This window comes from Hyaena hyaena, unplaced genomic scaffold (genome assembly GCF_003009895.1).
Source record: "Hyaena hyaena isolate Hyena2069 unplaced genomic scaffold, ASM300989v1 scaffold_736, whole genome shotgun sequence".
Lineage (NCBI taxonomy): Eukaryota > Metazoa > Chordata > Mammalia > Carnivora > Hyaenidae > Hyaena > Hyaena hyaena.
The window spans coordinates 760,478-785,382 of NW_024081372.1; positions in this window are offsets into that span (position 1 = coordinate 760,478).

A 24,905-nucleotide genomic window follows, 5' to 3' on the forward strand; every position below is an offset into this window, starting at 1 on the left:
CCCACACAATATTGTACTCTTTCTAGAGAAATCACATGGGGATGCTCCTTGCTTATTCCATTATCAGTTTATCCATGTGAAAATATTTGGAGGCCAAGCTACTGAACCTTATCAACCCAAAGAATTGTTGTTGTATATAAATAAAACTGGAAGAGACCACATTTTGCAGCTTTAGCATTTTATTTTATTTTCACACTGTTCAAAGCTCTTCAATAAAAATAGATATTCTATTAATACAGAAATTAAACCATAAAATTTTATACAATTGTTAAACAGTGTATCAATTTAATTAAATATTGCTTAAATATAGGTATTTATGGTTGTATATTAGGAACAAGTTATTGAATAGGTTTTGATTTTAAACTTTTAAAGATATAATATTATAACTAAAGTTTCTCATTTTTATATAAATTAATTCTTATAATTTATTTTTATACAAATATCCAAAATGCATATTTAATTAAAAATTAGAAAACCAGTTAATTCAGCAATTTTATTTATGATAAATTTATACCAATAGGAGAAATGATTTTCAGATAAAATCATGAATGACATCAAGACTATTGATGTCTTAAAGCTTATTTCCACCACTTCTTGGCATTTTATAAATATTACAAAAGATGTATTCAATCTAAGAATGCATTTTTCTATTTCTATGCTTAAATAAATGATGTCATTGTTAAACCTAAATGATTAAATCCCAAGATTAGCTAATTTTCAATGGCCAGTTAATATATAAACAATAAATTTGATTCTCTGCTTCAGCTTGAGAGATAGTTTTTTTTTCCAGGTTAGAAAAAAAATAGTAAATTGCCCTTTCTAACTTCAGTTTTCCCCTTGAACTCTACACAGGCAATTTCATTATGTGTGGTTCCATCATGTGTTTGCCCCCCAAAAAAGAATATTTTTCCACTCAGTCACACTTGTATGTTTGTAGGCATTGGGTGGGGGGAGGAGATATCTGGGGAGGGTTTTATCACTGAAATGCACACCCAGTATGCACCCTTACACAGTCTTATCTTTTATTTTTATTGTTTTAATGCCTACTATATAGAAAACCACTATTTTTTTAACTAAATATATATATTTTTAACTTTCTTACATTTTTTTTCTTTACCTTTTATTTTAGAGGTGAGAGGAGAGGAGCAGAGGAAAAGATAAAGAGAATCTTAAACAGGCTCCATGATCAGTGCAGAGCCCAATGCAGGCCTGATCCCATGAGCCTGGAATCATAACCTGAGCTGAAATTAATAAGAGTCAGACTCTCAATCAACTGAGCCACCCAGGAGTCGTGAAAACCACAATTTTTTTTTTAATGTCTTCTGTACACAAGCACTGGCCTAGGAAATTTACGTACATTATCTCTTAAAATTTCAACAACGAACTTACTTGATAGCTATAATTTATCTTTATTTTAAAGGGAAGTTTAATCAAGGTCAGTGTGTTTAAGTAGTTTATCCATGTGTACATATCTATTTGGTAGACTTAAGATGTATGCCCCACTATGTCATCATAATGAATCCTTCCCAACTTCAGTGTTTATCTGCAGTACTATATAGTAAGAATCACTACTAATAATATTCCAGAGGTAGTTTCTCAATCATCTGGGACCTGGTACATCAGTTTATTAGTTAAAATAGACCCACATTTGATGTTTTAAAAAAAGACAATGCATTTTCTTATAAGTATTTTTACTTTTTATTAAAATGGAGTTATTTCCAAGAGAGTAGTGGGGCCTTGATTATGGTAGTAGGATATGTTTGCCCACTTGCTTTCCACCTTTGTTATACCATAGCTAGCTTAGTTTCAGCTCCTCACATTTCTCTATCAGCAGTAATTTCTAAGCTAAAGGAGAATTCTAAGTTGTAGTTCAACACCTGATTCAACAATAATTTTCACCAAGCTAATCTCTGTTCATGTTGTAATATTTTTACTTATACCCTCCCCCCTTATCTATTCCTTATCTATTATTCCCTCCCCCCCTTATCTATTCCTTTGAGTCTGCCTGTTTGTCTTATTTCTAGCCCTCTTGAATTTCACTTGCCTTATTTTTACCAAAGTATGGTTGACACATATATTAACATATTAGTTTTTATTGACTTTTACTTTTAAAATTTATAAGCAAATAGCATCATTATAAGGTACGGTCTTTCTTTTAATGTTTATTTATTTTTGAGAGAGAGAGGGAGACAGAGCACAAGTAGGGTAGGGGCAAAGAGAGAGAGAGACACACAGCATCCAAAGCAGGTTCCATTCTCTGAGCTGTCAGCACAGAGCCTGATGCAGGGCTGGAACTCACGAACCATGAGATCATAACCTAAGCTAAAGTCAGATGCTTAAGCAACTGAGCCACCCAGGTACTTCTATAAGTACTGTCTTTAAAAATAAGTATGTGCTATTTTTATCTTTCTATTAGTTATAACATATTAGACTCTTACTCCTTTTAATATCATTTTGTAACAGAAAATTCTTTAATCTTTCAAATGTCTCCATGTGCTCCCCTATATTTCTCATAATCCTTTGAAATTAATTTCATGTCTTATGACTAGTTCTAGCCAATGGACTTAGAGTATAAATAGTGTCTTTTATTTCCAATCTGAGAATATTTAAGAATTGATGTGATTTCTCTACCACTGTATTCCCAGGTCACAGCAATGTCAGAGGGCAGATGGTTCAGATAGTATAGCTACAAGATGATAGAAGTCCACCAGCCCTTCTCTTTTACGTAAATAAGCAATAAATGTTTATAGGACTAAACTAATAATACTTTGTGGCTAATTTGTTATAGTTGCATGGCCTAGCCTATTCTGTATAATACACCAATATAGTCTCCAAATAGTTGGCAATGCCTTCTTCCTTCCAATAAGATCTTGACTGTAAACTCTTTTGTTCATAGATAATTTTAAATTTTTTTTTAATGTTTTATTTCTAGGGGAGAGAGAGAGAGAGAGAGAGAGAGAGAGCGTGAGCAGGGGAGGGTCAGCGAGAGAGGGAGACACAGACTCTGAAACAGGCTCCAGGCTCAGAGCTGGCAGTCAGCACAGAGCCCGACGTGGGGCTCGAACCCACGAACCGCGAGATGATGACCTAAGCAAAAGCTGGACACTTAACCGACTAAGCCACCCAGGCGCCCCTGTTCATAGATAATTTTAATTATAATGATTTTTTTTTTGCTAGCTGAATTTTTCTAAAGGTATCTAAATAAACTTGACTCAGAACATAAATTCAAAACAACACTTTAAAAATAAAAATCAAGTATTTGGGTGTATATTTATAGTATTTTCATGACATTCTGAATGATTAAACTACAAAAAATCAAAAGCATAACAAAGCAATGAGAGAAGTAGAATCCCTCTTCCTACAAATACAGATATATGTCATGCTATTGTCCTATCCATATATCTTCATATATATTTCTAAACATATATCCATGACAGAAGAAATATGGTAAATTTTATAAATCAGTGAAGTATAATAAGAAACAGATATTGCTTCTAGACATACTTCATGAAAACTTGATGCAGCACCTTTCAAATAAGTACTATTATCTATCTATTAATTAATCACATAGCTGAACTTTTATTAGTATATAGTGAATATGCTTTGTGAACCTACAATGATTTTAATTCCTTACATCTGTAAGTACATGAGATCCTGAGCCAAAGTTAAATGACACTTGTATGTATTCCACATTCTCCTAGACCTGGCCCACCATCGCTCTGCAGAATGCCTAACCTGAGTCATAAGCATTCCAGGAATAGAGAGGCCATCTCGTAATTGTATACTCATAATTGTACTTTTGCCAGCAGTCATCAGAAATGACTTATTAGGTATACAAAATCATATTGAGTGGGTTTTATTCCTGCTCAGAAGTCTAATAGTGAGGGCCTGGGCCTTAAGCTCTGCATCTGGGAAATGAAGATGTTAATAGTATCAACCTTATATCATTATTACAAGATTTAAATGTGTTAAAATTTTGGTAAAGTGCTTAGAAAAATGCCTGGAATATAGCAAGCATTTTATCATGTGTTTTTTTTACTATGAATGCTTACATTATTTATATGGAAATCATAGGTATATTGTGCTTATATCATTAAGTTAACATATAAATGAGCCTCTGACAATCTAAGATATTTATTTAACAAAAATATGCTTTTAGTCAGAAGCAAAAGGATTTAATTTCCTCAAAACTTCTTTCCCACCATAAAATCAAATCACATACTATTCCCAAGTATTTTCATATGAAAGCCAGAATTCCTTATCCTTGAGGGAAACATCTCCCGTTCCTGCTGCACCCTCACAGCCCCACTTCTTGGCGTTATTCACTGAAGGTGGAGTCTAATTGACCTGTTGTCTGTCTTGCATCCATCACTGGTTCTTGTCCCCACCAGCAATTCTAGCTTGATTCTAGTTAGGCACCATAAATCTCACATGGACTTTTGTTTGGATTTGGTTGCTGTTTGATTCTCAGTGGTCTTGCCAGAACCTACAGTGGAGAACCAGCTTTTTAATTTTGTTGTGTTGCATTCTTTTCACCATGATATCCATCTGTTCTTCTGAGCATTCCTATTACAGCTCTTTGTCACTATGGTAAGTTTCTGGTTACTGACATTGACCTCAGAAGTTTTACTTCCTTTTATATCTTTTTGAGAAAAAGAAAACAAAAACACAAGTAGTGCTAAGGTGTGTATATTTGATTTCATTCATCAGTTCAGATCTCAGTATGGTATTGCTCTGTAAGAATCTTCCATTACTTTCAATTTCTTCTCTGGAAGGGGGTGACTCAGAGAGTTGCTAATTTTCCTGCACAAGCTCTAGTATACTAGTGCCATTCTTTCTTCTTGATTCAGAGTCTGTGTTTGAAAGAAAGTAGAGCTGTCTTGGGACTTTCATTCAAAGCTATTGTATGTGCAGACTTTGAACATCTGAATAAAATGAATGACAAAAAGAAATAACAAATGAATGTATAAATTAACAGTATTAATTTTTATTTGCCTATAGAGTGATTTGATGCATTCACAGAGATAACTGCATTATAACATAATTTAGAAGTAGGTGGAAATTCAGCACATGAAACCAAAGCATGAGTATAAATGGAAGCCAATAAAGTCTCTAATGCACTGAATACCTATAAAAGTGAAGGTGAGCACAGATGCAATTTTATTTTTTACCTGTCAAGAATAAGATGAAAATGCCATTGCTTACGTGGGTCAGGGCATCCATAAAAACAAAACCAGTGAATAGAGGAAGCCAAAGATAAGAAACACATTTTTTGAGGGAACATACCTACATATTCACAAACACATGCTTTCACACACATGCCAGTACTCAAACTTATATAACTATATCTTTATATATCAAGTAGGTATTCTTTATAAATATCTACTAAAAATCTTTGTAATTTTGAGCTCCTTATAACTACCTTATAACCACAGGAGATTTCAAAGTAGAGAGAAACATGAAATCTGACAAGGCCATGAAGTCCAAAAGATTGGAATGTCACGTTTGTATTGCTGAGGATTGTAGATGCACAACAATTAAATTGAAGCTTCTCCAGACCATTTCAGGATTGTGAGCCACAGCTGAAACACACTGAGCCCAAAGTCTCTGCTCCCATCTTCTCATCATCAACCAGAACCTTAGATTTCCTTCCATACCTCTTGGCTGCACTTTCTAGCCACAGGACTCACTTTAGAAGGCATTTTCTGAACCAGGAGGAATTGTTGCCACTCTGTGAAACAAATTGAGAATATAGCAGGAAATTTACTTTATTTGGTCTATCACAATTTAATCTTCGGCTCTAATAGTTTATTTGCTAATGCTACTTGACTAATTCTTGCAGAGGTCTTTAATCTGTAATGATATTTATATCAATGCCCGCAAGCAGTGCTATAGTTAATGGTCTGTTGTCATTTCCATTATAAGCTCCCTATTGCACGAATAACAGGAGAACCAAGAACCTGTGACTTTCCTAGCTGAGGGCACATTTCAGTACTCTTCTAAATTACAGTATTAGCCAGAGCACTTTTGTCAGGTAATTTAAGAAATAGCATTTAAAGGGGAAAAAAAGAAATCCAAATCCTACTCACTATCTTAACAACCAAATAGATATCTATAGGTAAAATTTGTTCTATTTTTGTAATTTCTTAATCATGTTAAACATATATGTAAAAATAAACGGTTTTATGTCTTCATTGCATTACTGAGACATTGTCTTTAGCATCTGGCTTCAATTAAATACAAAATAAAGTAATAAACATGATGAACCTTTTATGTTTTACTCAGATTTTTAAACAATCTACTACTATATCTGGAGGCATGAATGAAAAGTATTACTAACATATTTTATGAAAGACATTTTTCTAAGATACACATTGGAAGGGGCTGATAATTATAATTGTAATGTGGCTGAAATGGACAAATATAACTATAATATTCTTTTCACTGAATAAATTATACAGCTGAGTGTTTCATTACAGTCGTGCCTTGCTTAATGGAGCAGAATATAGAACCAATAGTTCTAGTCTCTTCTTGACTAAGCTGCTATGGTTTCTGTGGAATGATAGGCTCTTAAGAGAATAGCCTTCCCTTAATAGAAAGGAGATACTCCACAATGAACAAACAAAAAGAAAAAAAACACAAATTCAGAAAATACAGTGTTAACTTTTTTTTAATTTAAAATACATGGCAGAAAGAAATGTATTCTATCAACTACACTATTAATTCTAAAATGTAAAAAATATATGGGACATATGGAGTAAGTATAATATATACTTAATTTCTAAAGGTGAATTTCTTTCATTACACAATTCTGGGATATGACAGAGGACAGGTTGCTGCGACCCTGGTTCATTGCAGCAACTGTCCTGTATAAGCTTCCCTTTCTCTCTTTGCTTCCCCTAGTCAGTGTGTCTGTGAAGACCCCTGAAGGGAAATAGACACAGAACTTCACTTCTCCGTGGCTCTCTCTGAAACAAAATGCAAACCTTCTGTGAGTCAATTGAGAATAATTTGTTTTATGATATTTTATTTTACTCTTAAACAAAGGCACTTAAAGTCATACCCATTTTTTTGTCATACATTTTTGAAATTTATTATATGTCTTCCTGCATGTAAAAGAGAGCACATTGAAGACCATTTAAGCTGTCATTGATGATTCAGTCAGAATTTAAATTATTGTCTTGTGATCTAATACAGCAATGCCCCCAGGGCATATTGAGTTAATGTGAGGCTGTTTGCCATTATGCTAAATGACCTTACATTGTGCTGTGTTTGTAGTTCTTATGTTCTGGTTTTGTGGATATTTTTCATATTTTTCTCTTATGCCTGGCTGTATGCTGGCAAATTTTATTACTCTCATTGAAACTGTTAGTCTATATTTCCATTTAATTTAATTTAATTCAATTTAGTTTTAAGTTACTTTATTTTTTTAATATTTTAAAGCTTATTTTATTTTGCTTTTATTCTGCTGGTGACTCACAAAAGGCTATTATGAATTCATGTAAAACAAGATTCCATAGCTGTGAATGAGAATCTGAGTGTTTTAGAACGTGAGCATTATTTTATATTGTGTGACCTCAGTTATGATTGTTCAAAAGGTTTTTTGTTTTTAATCAGTATACATTGTGTTTCTACAAAACATGTTTGGGAAATTATTGGATGATAGTTAGGTGACTTGTTATAATACAGAAGACTAATTTCAAAGAATACTTATATATTTAAAATATTAATAGAACTTTATGAAGATACCTTCAGTAATTCCATTACATAAAACCACTAATGAGTGTTTTGGGGTTTTGCATGCATTCTAGTAGACAGTAGGTATCTACCAAAGCTCTCTTAGTCCCTGCATTAAAAATTATTATTATTTAGATGCAAAAATATTTAAGGAAATCTAATATTTAATGTAATACCTAACATAAAATATGTCTCTTATTTTTTTCATGAAGGAATTGCATTGACAATTGTATTTTGAAACCATATGCAAGTCCAATTATAATAATGCTAGCTAGCTTACATCTATTGAGGGCTTATTGTGTGTTGAGCACTGTTCGAAATCTCTGTAATTTAATAATTCTTTTAAGTCTCACAGCAAATCCTAAGATGGGGGTACTTGTTTTTTGGTTTTGATTTTATTTATTTATTTATTTATTTATTTATTTATTTAAGATAAGGAAAACAAAGCATTAATAAATAACAAAACTTCCTATGATCCCACAGGCAATAAATGAGGAATCAGAATTCTAGCCCAAGTGGTCCAAAAATATAGTGTCTTAGCCATTATGTGCCTTAGTAGGAGAGATAATAATAAAACAAACATCCAGTATAGCATTAACACCCATTCAGTAGAAGTATGCTATTATGACTATATAGAAACTGAAAAACATAGAAAAGCACCAAATAAAAATCTATACATTTTGTGATCACATCTCTTTTAAAATATGGTTTGTAAATGATTATTAAAAAGCATAGAGAGGGGCACCTGGGTTGCTCAGTCGGTTAAGTGCCCGGCTCTGGCTCAGGTCACGATCTCACAGTTCGTGGGTTCGAGCCCGGAGTCGGGCTCTCTGTGCTGATGGGTAGCTCAGAGCCTGGAGCCTGTTTCAGATTCTGTATCTCTCTCTCTCTCTCTCTCTCTCTCTCTCTCACCATCCCCTGTTCATGCTGTCTCTCTCTCTCTCAGAAATAAAAATAAAAAACATTTAAAAAAATTAAAAAAACAGAGAAAATAACATAATTATGTTTTTTTCATTTTTTATGTATGTATACACTTTTTATATAATTTTTGGTTTTTTTTATAATTGTAAGAATGTTTAACATGAGAACTACCCTCTTAAACGTTTTGAGTGTATAATATACTATTATTAACCCTAGGCACAACATTGTACAGGACTTGCATAAATGAAATGTTATACACATTTCCCCTTGGCCCTAATACTGTTCTATTCTATGCTTCTATGTGTTTGACCATTTTAGATTCCTTATGTAAATGGAATCATGCAGTATTTGACCTTCTGTGACTAGCTTATATATTTTTAATGAGTATATATTGTTTTGTAATAAAAGTATTTATTTAGATATATTTAAAATATATAGTAAATCTAAGAAAAATGACAAAATAGCTAGATAAGCAAAAAATGACAAATACTTATAATATCAAGGACAAACAATTGGGTTTTTGACAGTATGATTAATACATAAGAGACATACACAGATGTTTATGATATATATACATCAAGGAGGTCCATTCCCTGTTAGCACTTCATAGATTCAGAAGCCCAGTTGGAAATGAGTTGGAGAAAATAATGCACTAAAAGACTCTCTGAAAAGGAGTTTCAAATGTCTCCTTATCCAAAGAGGGCTCCCAAAAAGGAAGAAAATGAGATCTGAGTTAAGTTTTGCAATGTAACATTAAGATTAGTATTCTCAGTAACTCTGGGAGGAGCTGCCTCACTCTGGCCTGAGCCACAATGGTGAGGCAGCCCCAGAGTAGAAATGATTGAATGGGCTTCCAGGGGCAAATAAGGGCCCAGGTAGATCAAAGAGGTGATACTCAGGAGCAACCTTGACTTTGTAATTATCCTAGTTTGTGATTCTGCAAAAAGTAAACTAGTTCCTCAGTTTGATAGATAATTCAGTCATAGCTCAGAATTCTAACCTTTTTAATGAAAGTGTAAGCTCTTTCTAGGTACCAAACATGAAAGCACAAAATGACATACCATAAGAGAGAAAGGGAGATAACTAGATGAAATTGTATTATAGTATAGGATATTATATTGATCTTGAAATACTTGTATTCCCTAGTTTTAGTTGCTTGGATTCTGGTAGTTTTGAGGTAGCCCTTGATATTCCTTCCCTTGACTCACTTGGTCTGTCTTTTCTTAGGTAGTTAAGAAAGGGCAGCCAAACACGGAGTCCCTACAGAATAGGTGGCAAAGATCTACATTTATCTGTATGGCTCATTTTTCATAAATTCTTTGCAATGTAAAGAAAGAGCAATGTGAGCTTCAATCTCCTGTTTAGAAGCAACGAACAGAGAGAAGAAGCAGAAAAAGTAAGGTGAGAATGTGAATATGCCACGGATTAAGTTATGGCCTGGAAGAAGATGAGGGAAATGAGAAGCCAAAATTACCTGCTATCTGAAAACGTAGTTCCAATGGGAATAACCCACTTCTTTTCTGTTTTCCATGCTTTGGGTCAAAGTTGATGACCTTGGTTACACATGTCTTCTTCCCCATCTAGGAGAAAGGGCAAACACATTCAAATGTGTTTGTGGCATACGGGAACACCCTGCAGGAAAATAGGCTCTTGTTTGGGAATTGATTCTAGTTTCATATCTACCAAGTGGACTTTAGATATGCAGTTAGTTTCCCTAAGAGGAAAATTGTATAGTACTTAAAAATAACAACAGCCTTGAGGCCTACTTTTCACTTTTTACAGAATTCTTAGGGTACTTGAATGGCAGGTGGGAAGAGAAGGATACTGGGTAGAAATAGGCCATGGTATCTGTTCTACAGTCCTCTCCATTTTCTCTTCCCAAGGACCCTGCTTACTAAGCAACCTCACGGGCTGGAACATCTAGTAAGAAACCTGACAAAACAGTCTTCATGAGAGAGAAGAGGAAAGATCTCAGCACAGCATACCTAGGTGCTTCACCTGAACTAATGAGGAGAAACAAAACAAAACAAAATCTGAATTCATTTGTCTTGCTTTGCCGAGTTTTCCTGCAGCCAACTTCTTAATGTTACCTTAAGCAGTTTATTTTGTTTAATTATCTAGTTCTATTATAAAGTAGGATGACTGTGCTTAAAATTTCACTTAAATATTACCTTCGGAAGTGTTATTTACTGTGTTCACAGAAGAGTTTGCTTTGTACGTCTTATAATATTCATAGAGAATGATGTATGCTTGTTTGAATTTAATTTAGACTGGAGGAGTAGATAAAAGGGGAAGTTGACAAAACCCTCAGAATAGCATTAAGAAAATGAGGCAGAATAATGCTGCTGAAGAAATGCAAATCTTTCAAAGTCCATTAGTACTGTTAATAGAGAAGGAGAAGAAAAAGCATCAGCTGCCTGCCTGGGGTAAATAGAGTGCAACTCACCCACAAAAGCTCCAAGGGTTGGGCCTTTGACTAGGTATTTTTAGACTTTACAGACTCAGAAAATACCTTAGATCTTTATTAGATAAAATCAATATATGCCTTGTGCTAGGTCACAAACAAAATTAAAAATTTCCTTCTGTAACTGAGTGATAAGTGACCCTGTGTGTAGCTACTTGACTGAAGGAGTAGGTTACAGAGAAATTGACAGTTATTGGGTTTTCCTTGTTTTGAGATAATTCTCCAATCTGCTATGATGTTACAAAGAAAATTTACATCTAAGTATTATAAGATTCTTAATGGAAAAACAGTATAAAGAACATTTTTAATAGCTCACCCTGTCAGTGGTAAAATCTCTTGTTCTGTGTGTGAGGAGACACTTTATCACTCCTAGATTTTTCAAACTGAAACATTTATTTAGAAAACAAGATGTCAGTGGAAATAGGCAATGAGTGATTCTCCTGAAGAACAAAATAAAAATAATCTCTTGATTCAGTTTATGATTTAAGTAAATCCAAACATCAAAATAAGTACTGAAAAAGATACCTGAACACTTCCGATCCTGTTCATTAAATGCAAGTGGGAGAGAATGATCTGTATTATCCACCTGAACATCAGGTTGACCAAATGTGTTAAATGCTCAAATTGTAAAAAGTAATGTACCAATGAAAAAGTTAAAAAAAAATAGCCAAGTAAGCATCACCTTAACCTTAAATTCACCACATAATTGGGGATAGAGAGTATATAAACTGCAGCATTATTACATCTCTTTACTATTATATTTCTTTACTAATAACAAAGAAACTAAATACATATGTATTAATGGAATAATTAAGTGGACTCCTCAAGGTGCTTACCAACTTCCTAAGAGGAAGTGATTTTGCAAGTGATTTGATGTTAAAAAACACACTGGTTCAATAAGAAATTGCTCAACTGGATTTGGGTTGCTATGTTTCCTTTTTTTTTTTTTGTAGCTTATTAGTACATTTAAGTAAGATTATTCTATTACCTGATTAAGTGTTTGCTGTCTTGTTGCATTAAAGGCACCTATTACTCAAACTTTGCATTCCAGGCTATGCTAGCAAGAGTATTTATGTATCTGTTATAATCTTGTGATGAAAGTAGACAATTGCACTTACACTGTCAGCAAACACATGCAAAAAAACAGAGAATCTCTGTTTCCTTCTACTCCCCTGCCCCTCAGCTATATCTGCACCAGAATGAGCCCTAAGTAAAACTGGCTCCAAAACTAGTGTTTATATTTGGAAGCTCATTGACACCAAGTAATTATCAAACTCTCCTATTCTTCCTTTACACTAAAGTATGAATAGTTTATAACAAGCTAAGGCTGTGTCTCTCAAGCTGGACCTACCAAACAATATTATGAGGTATTCAGCTAAGTTATATTCCCATAGTCAGATATGCTTGAGAAAAGCTACTCTGTCCTCCATTAGGAGAATCATAATGCACATTAGCATATGCAGTCACTGAACAGTACTGCTATAAAGAAATTTGTTTATCTTCATTTAGCCCAATACTTTCCAAATGTGATTCATCTTGTAGCTTTATTTTTATTTTTTTCTTTTGAACAGCTCATTTTATGCTTAGGAATGAATCGGAGAGATGGGGTAAGAAAAAGGCTGGAATTAGAAATAACCCTGCTCCGTCTAGGTGTGGACAAACTGCCTTTTGCCACATCGTTGTGGTGCAAAAAGCAACAAGGTGATCATTATAGAGGACCTTCTCAAGATATAGAAGTGTCTTTAGTGAACTCAATAGTAGAAAGTAAAAACAAATTTTTTTGATCATCAAGTAAAGGTGGTGTGTATAATTTTTTTTGTACACACCACCATTCTTACTAAAAGCCCAGTGCTTTGCAGGCAGTTGAAAAGGGAATGAGTATAACCAAATGGAAAAGATCTTTGGATTTGAGATTTATAGAATTATTTGAATACTTACTTTGGCATCAATCTAAATTTAACTCCATTTTTTTCTCAAACTGTGTGTAGAATTGGTAAATAAAAGGGAAAAAACTGGTATATAATATGTGGTAAATAAGTGTCATGTTACACATTTTAGCTCCAAACTACTTTCTCTGGGATAAAAGAATCATAAAACTGGAGATGGAAGAAAATGCTACTAAGATGATACAGAAAACTGAATTCCAGGAAAAAAAATACTAGAATAAGAAATGATTCAACATTTAGTTTATAAATAAATTAAGTGAAAATTATGTTTTCTAAAACTTTTATTTTTAGAGCAGTTTTAGATTTACAACAAATTGAGAGGGAAGTACAAGATTTCCCATATACCTCAAGCCCCCATCCTTGCGTAGCCTCCCTCATTATCCACATAATTCACCAGAATGGTACACTTTTACCAAGGATTAATCTATTTTAATGCATCATAGTTGCCCCAAGTTCATAGTTGATATTACAGTTCACTCAAGGTGTTGTACATTTTATGGACTTGCACAAATGTTTAATGACATGTATTCATCATTATAATATCATACAGAAGATTTTTAATCCTCTGAAAATTCTCTTTCTTCCCCTATTTATCTTTTCCACATCAACCCCATAGAATCACTGATTGTTTTTATTGTCTCCATAGTTTTGCCTTTTCCATTATGGCATATTTTTGGAATCATACAGATTTTTCATATTGTCTCCTTTAACTTAGTAATATGCCTTAATATTCCTCCATGTTTTTTCATGGCTTGATAACTCTTTTTTATTTTTCTGGGTATATCCTAATTTATCCATTTATCTACTGAAGGACATCTTGGTTTCTGCCAAGGTTTGGCACTTATGTAGAAACAGCAACAAATAGCCATGTGGTTTTTGTGTAGATAGAATCTTTCAACTCTTTTGGGTAAAATGAGAAGGAATATAATTGCTGAATCATATGGTAAGAGTATATTAGTTTTGTAAGAAGCTGTCAAAAATAGTCTTTTAAAGTACCTATACCATTTTGCATTCCCACCAACATTGTATGAGTTCCTGTTTCTCCACAACCTTACCAGCATATGGTAATGTCAATGTTCTAGATTTTGGCCATTCTAATAGATACATATGGTATCTCACTGCTATTTTAATTTTCATTTCCCTAGTGACATATGATGTGGAACATCTTTTTGTATGCTTGTTATGTATCTTCTTTAGTGAGGTATCTGTTAAGGTCTGTGGATCATTTTTTAAATGGGTTGGATATTTTCTTAATGTTGAATGGCCTCATTTCTCAAATCTGAAACATCAGTGTGGCAGCCATTACATTGTCTATGTAATGTTATAACAGTACTGCTCTTGCTAAAAGAATATAAAAGATATTACACTGGAAGTATTGCAATGAGGTGGAATAGGATGATTTGTCTTTAAATATAATTTTCATGTGGGGTGCCCAGGTGGTTTAGTCGGTTAAAGGTCTGACTCTTGATTTGGCTACGGTCATGATCTCATGGTTCATGAGTTTGAACCCCACTTCGGGCTCTGCACAGGCAATGTGGACCCTGCTTGGGATTCTCTCTCTCTCTCTCTGTCTCTACCCCTCCCCCATTTGTGCGCGCTCTCTCTCTCTCTCTCTCTCTTCCTCTCTCTCTCCCTCCTCTCTCTCTCTCTCTCCCTCTCTCTCTTTCTCTCACTCTCATATATAATAAAAAGCTTTAATATAAATATTTTTTTTTCATGTGAAAACAAGTTTATGGTGCCTTGTCCATTGTCAAGGGCACAGAATGCCAATAGAAGCTAACATTTAAAGAAAATGTACTTTAAAAAAAGAAAAGAAAAGAATACAGAAAATGCATGCAGTGTATAGTTGAAGCTGTAGTCATGGGAGCAAAAATATGTATGTGTGAAATGAAAGCAGTCATTCAACATTAGAGCAAGTTGAAAGAAATAGAGAAAAATTCATTGTGTGAACTTATTTACTGAAAATGTGGGACTTTATTATTTTTTTCGGTAGTAATTTAAAATGCTCTGCAAATAACAGGATGGCAAAGAAACAGGCAAATGCACAATGTCCTTCTTATTGAATGAGAATGTTTTGTTTTTGACATAAAATGTTAAGCTAAAAATTTCCTTCTGATTTAATGTATAAGCTAAGGCATTTCCCAAGTTTTTTAGTAAAGATTCTAGTGAACAAGTAATAATAACTGTTAAGAAAAGCATTTTATAAAAATGATTTCAGCATTATAATTTTCAGGTTATATGAAATATAATTGGATATCCATTTCAACTTAAGAAAATAATGTGTAGGGGATGCCTGGGTGGTTCACTCGTTTGAGCATCCAGCTTTGGCTCAGGTCACATGAACTCATGGTTGGTGGGTTCGAGCTGGGTATTGCGCTCACTCCTGTCAGCGCGGAGCCCATTTCTGATCCTGTTCCCCAGTCTCTCTGTCCCTCTGCTGCCCATGCATGCTTTTTCTCTCAAAAATAAAATAAGCTTAAAAAAAAAGAAATTATATTTAGGACAGGGATTTCCAACCACTTTACTGAGGTAGTGAAAATTTAGTTTCTGTTTCACTCAGATGAAGCCTCTGGCTCACCTAATTAGGGGTTAACAAAGAAACATAAGCAGAATGTTTGATATATGACAGGAGAATATCTACCAATAATTCACAGGTAAGCAATAGTTTTCAGATTTTTATTTTAAGTGTGATTCCTTCTATCAACAATGCCTTACCTACAGCTAATTTTTGTGAGATTCACAAAACAATGCTGATTTCAAAAAATCAACAAACCCTGTAAAGATCTATGTAAAATTAGTGGGGCCACCTGATTTAGGACAAGTCAAAGGATGTGCTGTTCTACACAGCAGATCAGTGAGAGAACTATAGAACATTAAAGACAAAAGAAAGTTTACATGGATACCCTCATTTTACATGTAAGAAAAGAAAGATGATAGATGAGAAAGCAGTGACAGTGCTAAGATTAGAACTTTCATCTAGTGTTTCCCAAACTCTTCTTGAAAAAGGAACTTGGAATTCTCAATATTTAACCAAAGCTTAATTTTCCACTTCTTTATGATTCCTCTTTATAACATTAATTACAAAAGTTTATTCACTTTTAATTTACTTGACATTGACTTTCAGGCCTTCTTTCCTGCAAGTGCTTATCTGCCAACTGTATTTCTGAGATGAATAAGAAATCTTTACTATAGTTAAGATATTAAGATATCTTAAATGCATCTTTATATTCATAAACAATTCCAGGACTACCAGTTGCCACTACTTTTCCTTGAAGATTTGGATTAAGCCAGAATTAAATAGATTATAATATTTAGAGAACAAGTATGTTATCTCCTTTTAGAATAATTATTATTCTATGGTTTCCATATTGTGAAGATTTTGAGAACTCCTTGAAGATACTATGAGTTCTGTATTTTTGTGAATCCACAAAGTGCCAACAATTGTCTACAAACGTCATTTTCTACATTCTAACTGCAAATGTCTGATATGTAAATTGTGCAAGAACATCCATTACATTTTTATCCATATGAATTAAAATTATGTCAGCCCTGTTAATCTAAAACAAATAATGAAATGAATTAGGTATTAAATCCTATAAATCTAGAATATAAAATATAATCAATATAAATCTGTTCACTAAAACAGATTTGTTCTTATTTGTAAAAGAGTATTTTTATAGGATGATTCTCTTTTCCAGTTTATTGAGAAAAAACATACATCACTGTATAAGTTCAAGGCATACAACATGATGGTTTGGTTTACATATATTGTGAAATGATTATCACAGTAGGTTCAGTTAACATCCATCTTTTCATACAGATACAATTGAAAGAAAGAAAGAAAAAGAAAATAAGAAAAGAAAGAAAGAAAGAAAGAAAGAAAGAAAGAAAGAAAGAAAGAAAGAAAGAAAAAGAAAAAGAGGAAAGTAAGAAAGAAGGAAAAAAAAGAAAGAAGAAAAGGGAAGGGAAGGAAAAGAAGGAAGGAAGAAGGAAAAAAAAAAGTCTCCTTGTGAACTCTTAGGATTTACTCTAACAGCCTTCCTGTGTATCATACAGCAGTGTTAGGTATAGTCATCATGTGGTATATTACCTCCCTAGTACTTATTTATCTTATAATTGGAAGTATGTGACTTCTGACTATCTTCCTCTAATTACCCCTCTCCCTACCCCCTGCCTCTGGCAACAAGTATGATCTTGATAACATTTTCTGTGAGTTTGTTTTAGATTTGAGATCATATAGTATTTATCTTGTCTTTCTCTCTCTCTGCCTTATACCACTTAGCACAATGCCTTCAAGGTCCATTTATATTGTTGCAAATGGTAAGGTTTCCTCATTTTTTGTTTGTTTTTTATGACTGAAAAATATTCTATGTCTTGGCTATTGTAAATAATGCTGCTATGAACATGGGAGTGCAGATATTTTTTGAGTTAGTGTTTTCATTGCCTTTGGATGTATTTCCAGAAGTGGAATTGCTAAATCATATTATAATTCTATTTTAAAAAATTTTTTGAGTATTTTCCTTATTGTTTTCTATTCTGGCTGTACCAATTTACAATCCCACCTATAGTGCACAAAGGTTTCCTTTTGTTCATATCGATGACAGCATTTGTTGTCTCTTGCCTTTTTGATGATGGCCATTCTAATAGGCATGAGGTAATATCTCACTGTGGTTTTAATTTTCATCTTCCTAATCATTAGTGATGTTGAGCATCTTTTTATGTACCTGATAGCCTTTTGTATATATTCATTCGATAAGTGTCTATTTAGGTCCTTTACCCATTTTTTAATTGGGCCATTTTTCTTTTTTGCTATTGGCTTATAGGAGTTTTGGTTATTAACCCCTTATCAGATACATGGTTTGCAAATACTTTCCCATTATGTGGGTTGTCTTTCACTTTGTTGATGGTTCCTTTTGCTGGACAGAAGTGTTTTAGTTTGATGTAGTCCCACTTGTTTATTTATTCTGTTGCTTGTGCTTATGGTGTCATATCCAAAAAAAAAAAATCATTATTAAGAACTTTGCTCCTATTTTCTTTTAGGAATTTCATGATATCAAGTTTTATACTTAAGTCTTTAATTTCAAGTTAATTTTTTGAGAATGGTGTAAGATGTGTATTCAGTTTCATTCTTTTATATGAATTCTTATATATGAATGCCAGATTGTTCCAGCATCATTTAAGTGTTCTTGGCTACCTTGTCAAATATCAGTTGACTGTATATGCTTGGATTTATTTCTGGGCTCTCAATTTTGTTCATCTATTTTTCTGTTACGTCAGTACCATACTGTTTTGATGACTATAGTTTTATAGTATAGCTTGAAATTAGGAAATATGATACCTCCTTGTTTGTTTTTCTTAGAATTCTTTGGTTATTTGGAGTCTTTTATTGTTCCATATACATTTTCATAGTGGTTTTTTTTTTCTATTGTAAAAAATGATATTGGAATCATTTCCTTAAATTATTGATTCGTTTTGAGAGAGAAAGAAAAAGCAGGAACAGTGGGGCAGAGATCGAGAGAGAAAAAGAGAGAGAGGGGGATATGCCAAGCAGGCTCTGTGCTGACAGCACAACAGTTTCAACATGGAACTCAGTCTTACGAACCCTGAGATCATGACCTGAGCCTCTGCCATTAGAATCTTGATAGAGATGGCACTAACTCTATAGCTAACTTTTGGCAGTATTGACACCTTACAAAATTCTTTCAGTTTGTGAACAGAGGATACCTTTTCATTATTTGTGTTTTCTTTTATCAATGTCTTGCAATTTTCAGTGTAGAGATCTTTTACTTCCTTAGTTAAATTCATTCCTAAGTATCTTACTGTTATAGATGCTATTGTATATGGGATCAATTTCTTTATTTTTCAGAAATTTTATTGTTGGTATATAAAAAGTTACTGATTCTGGTGTATTGATGTTATATCTTGAAGCTTCATTGGTTTCATTGTTTAGATCTAAAAGTTTTTTTGATTGAGTCTTTAGAATTTTCTATATATATAAGATCATGTCATCGGCAAATAGAGATAATTTTACTTCTTCCTTTCTAATTCTGATACTTTTTTTTTTTTCTTTATCTTGCCTGATTGTTTGAGCTAGGACATTCAGTAATATGTTGAATAGGAGTGGTGAGAGTTGGGACCCTTGTTTTGTTCCTGATCTTAGAGGAAAAGCTTTTAGTATTTTATCATTCAGTATGTTGTTAGCTGTGGGCTTATCATATATGGCCTTTTTTATATTGAGATATGTTCATTCAATCTCTAATTTGTTGAGTGTTTACATGAATGGATGCTGAATTTTATTGAATGAGTTTTCTGGGTCTATGAGATGATTATATAATTTTTTAAATTCTATTAATGTGATATGTACCACATTGATTGATTTGTGTATGTTGAATTATCCTTGCATTCCAGGGGTAACTTGTACTTGATCTTAGTGAATACTGCTTTTAATATGCTACTGAATTTGGTTTGCTAATATGATAAAATTTATTTATTTTGAGAGAAGAGACCATGAGTCCGGGAGGAGCAGAGAGAGAGAGAAAGAAGAGAGAGAAGCTCAAGCAGGCTCCACACTATCAGCACATGCCTGATATGGGGCTCAAACTCACAAACCATGAGATCATGACCTGACCAAGATCAAGAATCACATAACTGACTGAGCCACCCAGGCACCCCTACTAATATGAGAATTTTTGCATCTAATTTCATCAGGGATATTGGTCTATATTTTCCTTCCTAGTAGTGTCCTTGTCTGGTTTTGGTATCAAGATAATACTGGGCTTTTAAAATAAGTTTGAGAGTGTTTCTCTTCTTTGATTTTGGAAGCATTTGAGAAGGATTCGTAATTCTTTACATACTTGGTAAAGTTTCATCAATGAAATTATCCAGGCTTTTCTTCGTTTGGAGGTTTTTGATTACTGATTCAGACTTCCTAGTAATTTATCTAGATTTTCTATTTCTTTTTCATTCAGTTTTTTAAGTTACATGTTTCTGAGATTTTTTTAAAAAATTTCTTCTAGGTTATCCATTTTGTTGGGGAAAGTTTTCGTAGGAGCCTCTTAAGATCCTTTGAATTTCTGTGGTATCAGTTATAATGTCTCCTTTTTTTATTTATAATTTTGTTGATTTGGGTCCTTTCTCTGTTTTCCTAGGTTAGTCTGGCTAAGGGTTTGCAATGTTTATCTTTTTTTTATAATTTTTTATGTTATATTTATTTTTGAGAGAGAGAGAGACACTGCAAGCAGAACAGGGACAGAAAGAGAGGGAGACACAGAATCTGAAGACAGGCTCCAGGCTCTGAGCTGTTCAGCACAGAGCCCAATGCGGGGATCAAACCCACAAACCGCAAGATGATGACCTGAGCCAAAGTCAGATTCTTTTGTTCCTGCTGCTTACTTTGGGTTTGATTTTTTTTTTTCCTAGTTCCTGAAGGGATAGAGTTAGATTGTTTATTTTGATCTCTGTTGCTTCTTAATGTAAATGTTTATTACCGTAAACACCTTCCTCTTAGAACTGCTTTTGCTGCCTCTCACACTCTGGTATGTTGTATTTTCATTTTTGTTTGACTCAGGAAACGTTTTTCATTTCCCCTTTAATTTATTCCTGGACCCATTCATTGTTCAAGAGAATATTATTTTGTTTCCATGTGCTTATGAATTTTCCAGGTTTCCTCTTTTGATTGATTATATAAACTGTGGTCAGAGAAGATACCTGGTATGATTTTAGTCTTCTTGAGTTTGCTAAGACGTATTTTGGGTCTTAACATGTGGTCTGTCCTAGATAATGTTCCATGGAGGATATATATTCTGCTATTGTTGGATAGAATATTCTATATATGTTTATAAGGTTTATTTGTTTTATAGCATTGTTAAGATTCTCTATTTTTAAAGTTGATTCTCTGGATGATCTATCCATTATTGAAAGTGGGGTATTAAAATTTTTAACTGTTATTGTATAACTGTTTATTTCTCCTTTTAATTCTGTTAGGTTTCGCTTTGTATATTGAAGTGTTCTGATGTTGGGTACATAAATAAGTTGTTAATCTTTTTGATGTATTAACCTTTTTATAATTATATAATGACCTTCTTTGTCTCTTTTTACCAATTTTAGTTTAAAGTCTATATTGTCTGATATAAGTAGAGTAACTTCTGCTTTTTGTTGTTGTTGATGAGTTACCATTTACTTGAAATGTCTTTTTGCATTTTATTCTCAGTGTATGTGTATCTTTAAGGCTAAAGTATGTCTCTCAGCAGCATATTGTCGGATCTTGTTTTTTATCCAGTTAGCCATTCTAGGTCCTTTGATTGGAAAATTTAATCTGTTTATGTCTAAAGTAATCATTGATAGGTAAGGGCTTATTACTGCCATTTTGCTAATTGTATTCTGCTTGCTTGTAGATCCATTGTTCAGTGTTTCTCATCCTGATGTCGTGTGTGTGTGTGTGTGTGTGTGTGTGTGTGTGCACATGCACATTCAGGCACAGATGTTGATTTCTTTTGGTGTCAGTATGCTTTAATTTAATCGTGATTTTTTGGTGTGCAGTTAGTACAAGTTTTCCCTTGTGGTTAACATGAATATTACATAAAATATCTTAAACTTAGAATACCCTATTTTAACCTGATAACCATTTAAGTTCAATGGAATGTGTATACTTTACACTTTTTCTTCTCCCCCATCCCATTTTATGGTTATTTTCCTTTTTAAAACACTCTTTAAAATAGAGTTTTTTATGTAACCATTATTCCATATTGCATAATCTATGACTGTACATTTACAATTACCAGTGAGATTTATGCTATCATTTTTGTAATTTCATTGATGTTAATTAGTATTATTTTATTTCCACTCAAATAATCCCCTGTCGAATTTCTTGTAAGGCAGGTTTGAGGCTAATTAACTCCTTCAGATTTTGTTTCTTCAGAAGAATCTTTACTCCTCATTTGTATCTGAAGGGCACCTTCACTGGGTTTAGAATTCTTGCTTAGAATTTATCTTGTTTCAATATTTTGAATATGTCATTCCATTCTCTCCTGGCCTAAAAAGTTTCTATTGAGAAATTTGCTCAGTGTCTTATGGCTTCCCTATTATGTAACTTTTTGATTGCTACTTTTAAAATTCCTTCTTTCTTTTTCAGTCATTCTTTCAGGTAAATGTGATGTTTCCTGAAGAGAAAAGCCAGACTTTCAAATAAACCAGAATTTTGAAAAACTTGGATATGCCACCATGAAATTCACAACTCTCTAATATTTAAACACTTTTTCTGAAAAGATTGGTGGAGACATTGACAAATGTCAGTTTTTGATGTTGTATGATGGAATGCATGCATTACCTAAAACATGCAGGAGTAAAAGATTCATTTGAAAGGTAAGAGAGATTAATATATTCAACGTAGTAGAGTAGTAATCAGAGTAATAAAGTTCATTGAAATGGTTTCCATTTACATGTTACTACTAGCTTTTAAGAACCTACCATTTATTGACTTTTGGTGTAGCATTGAAGAAGAATATTTTAAATTACCTGAAAGGGTATTAAAGTACTTTCCCTTTTTCTAGCTACATATCTGTGTGAGGCTAGATTTTCTTCATATACTTCAACTAAAAAAGGCCTATTAGAATAGATTAAACACAGAAGTTATGTACCCAGTTACCTTCCATCAAGCCAAACATAAAAGTTGAGTAAAATATGGAAAGCAATATCACTATTATCACTATTTTTTTTAAATCTATTGTTTTTTTTTCAGTAGGTAGTAGATTTATGTTGCTATTTTAAAATAGGTTAATAAACATTTTAAAATTTAAAGAAATTCTTTCTTTCTATTTGACTTTTAACATTTTAATTATAATTTGTTTTGGGGTAACTCTATTCAGATTCAACCTATTTGAATTCTTTGGACCTAATGGATCTGGATGTCCATTTTTCTCCACAAGGGCTGGGAATTTTCAGCCATCATTGTTTAAATATACTTTCTCTTTCTCTTTCTGTTCTGGAATTCCCACAATGCAAATATTGTTTCTTTTCATATAATTCCCATACCCTTTCCTCATTCTTTTTCTTTCTTTCTTTTTTTTTCTTTTGTTTCTCTGGATAATTTCCAATGTCCTGTTCTCCAGGTTTCTAATTCTTTCTTCTGCATGGTTGACTGTATTTTTGAAACTCTTTAGTGCTTTAGTTAAGTTACTGTATTTTTCAACTCTAGGATTTTTATGTCTTTTTGGGGGCAAGTTCATAATTTCTATTTCCTTGTCAGACATATTGGTTTGTTCATGTGTTGTTCCCCTATTTTTGTTTAGTTGCTTGTCTGTGTTTTCTTACCATTCACTAAACTTCCTTAAGAGGATTATTCTGTATTATTTGTGTGACCATTCATAGATCTCCATTATTATTGGTCCTGTTATTGAAGTTTTATTGGTTTCCATTGGGGGTGTCATATTTACCTGACTTTTCATGATTTTTGATTCCTTACGAGGGCATCTGCACATTTGAGTAATGGGGCTCCTCTTCCAAACTTTATACATTTGCCTTGACAAAGACATTTTTTCACCAGTCAGCTCAGTTTGAGTTTCTGGGTCTATACTCTGGTGATGTCTTTAAACAAGTGGATCCTGCTATTATGGTCTATTTTTTGGATGAGGGAACTATTTGAGCTCTGATGATAGTTGTGGGGTGCCCCTACCTAAGAATGACCCTATTCAAAGGAGACTATAGGATGAGCTCCACAGATACCTGAATTCTCTAGTCAGGGTTACTAGATGATTGAGACTAGGTACAATATTCAGTAGTAGATGGACCTATAAATTAGCTTTCCTGCTCTGAAAAGGCAGCAGGCCAGGGCCCAGGACCTATACAGCTTATTACTTGGGGACCAACTTAAGCCTGTGTATGCACTGAATTCCTTGGTTAGGGGAGGCCACCAGCTTTGCTCTACAGATGGTAGAAGTCCGGGACTGTGTTCTCTGTTAAAATGCCACTGTATGTAGGGCTGTTGAATGTGCTATGCAGTTCCCATATATTCTACTTGGGTTCCCTGGCTGGATAGCCTGAAGAATGTATCCAATAATGCACAGGCTATGAATTAGAGCCCCTGTCCAGGTGCAGTGGGACAACAGCTCAAAAACCAGTAAAACTCTTTGTTGTCTTAACTCAGGCCAACCTACACTCTAAGGTTCTTGGCTGAATGGGACCACTGTCTTTGCTATGCAAACTGTCATCTCGGTCTGTCCTTCTGTCAGCTCAAGTACTGTTGGACCACTCAACTTTCAGGTGTTTTTGCCAGCTCTTCTTTTAGTCATATGGGACTGGAAGACATTTTCCACAGCATATGGGGCTATGTTTCTTCCCCTTTGCCTAGGTGGGAAGGGGAGCAGCTGCTCTAGGTTACTTTTGATTTCCCAAACAGGCCTTCTGGTTGGGAAAGTCTGGAAGATACCCTCATCCTTCTTTATATATTAACTCGCTGCCTATGCATAGCAAAAGAAACCTTCAAACCTGGCATTAGCTTTGCTTTGGGGGCAGTCAGCTCTGCCTGTCTCTCAGCTTGAAGACTGCTGGCCTGCATATCCTCCAGAAGTTATCACTAGCCCTTCTGCTCATATGAGGCTGGAAGGCACTATCTGCAGTTGATGTGATTCAGCTTCTTTCCTGGGTGAGCAAACTGGGCTCTAAAGCCACCAAAACTCCTTGTTTGAGGATCTGAATCAAGCAGATCCACACCCTGCCAAGTAACATGGTTAGAGTCTCAAAATTTGGCTTTGTAGATAAGCAAAGATCCTGGTTGAGAATACTGTTTGAGCACTACAGGTATGAATTCTGTTAAGATTCATGTGTTGGTTACAGCAAGCCCC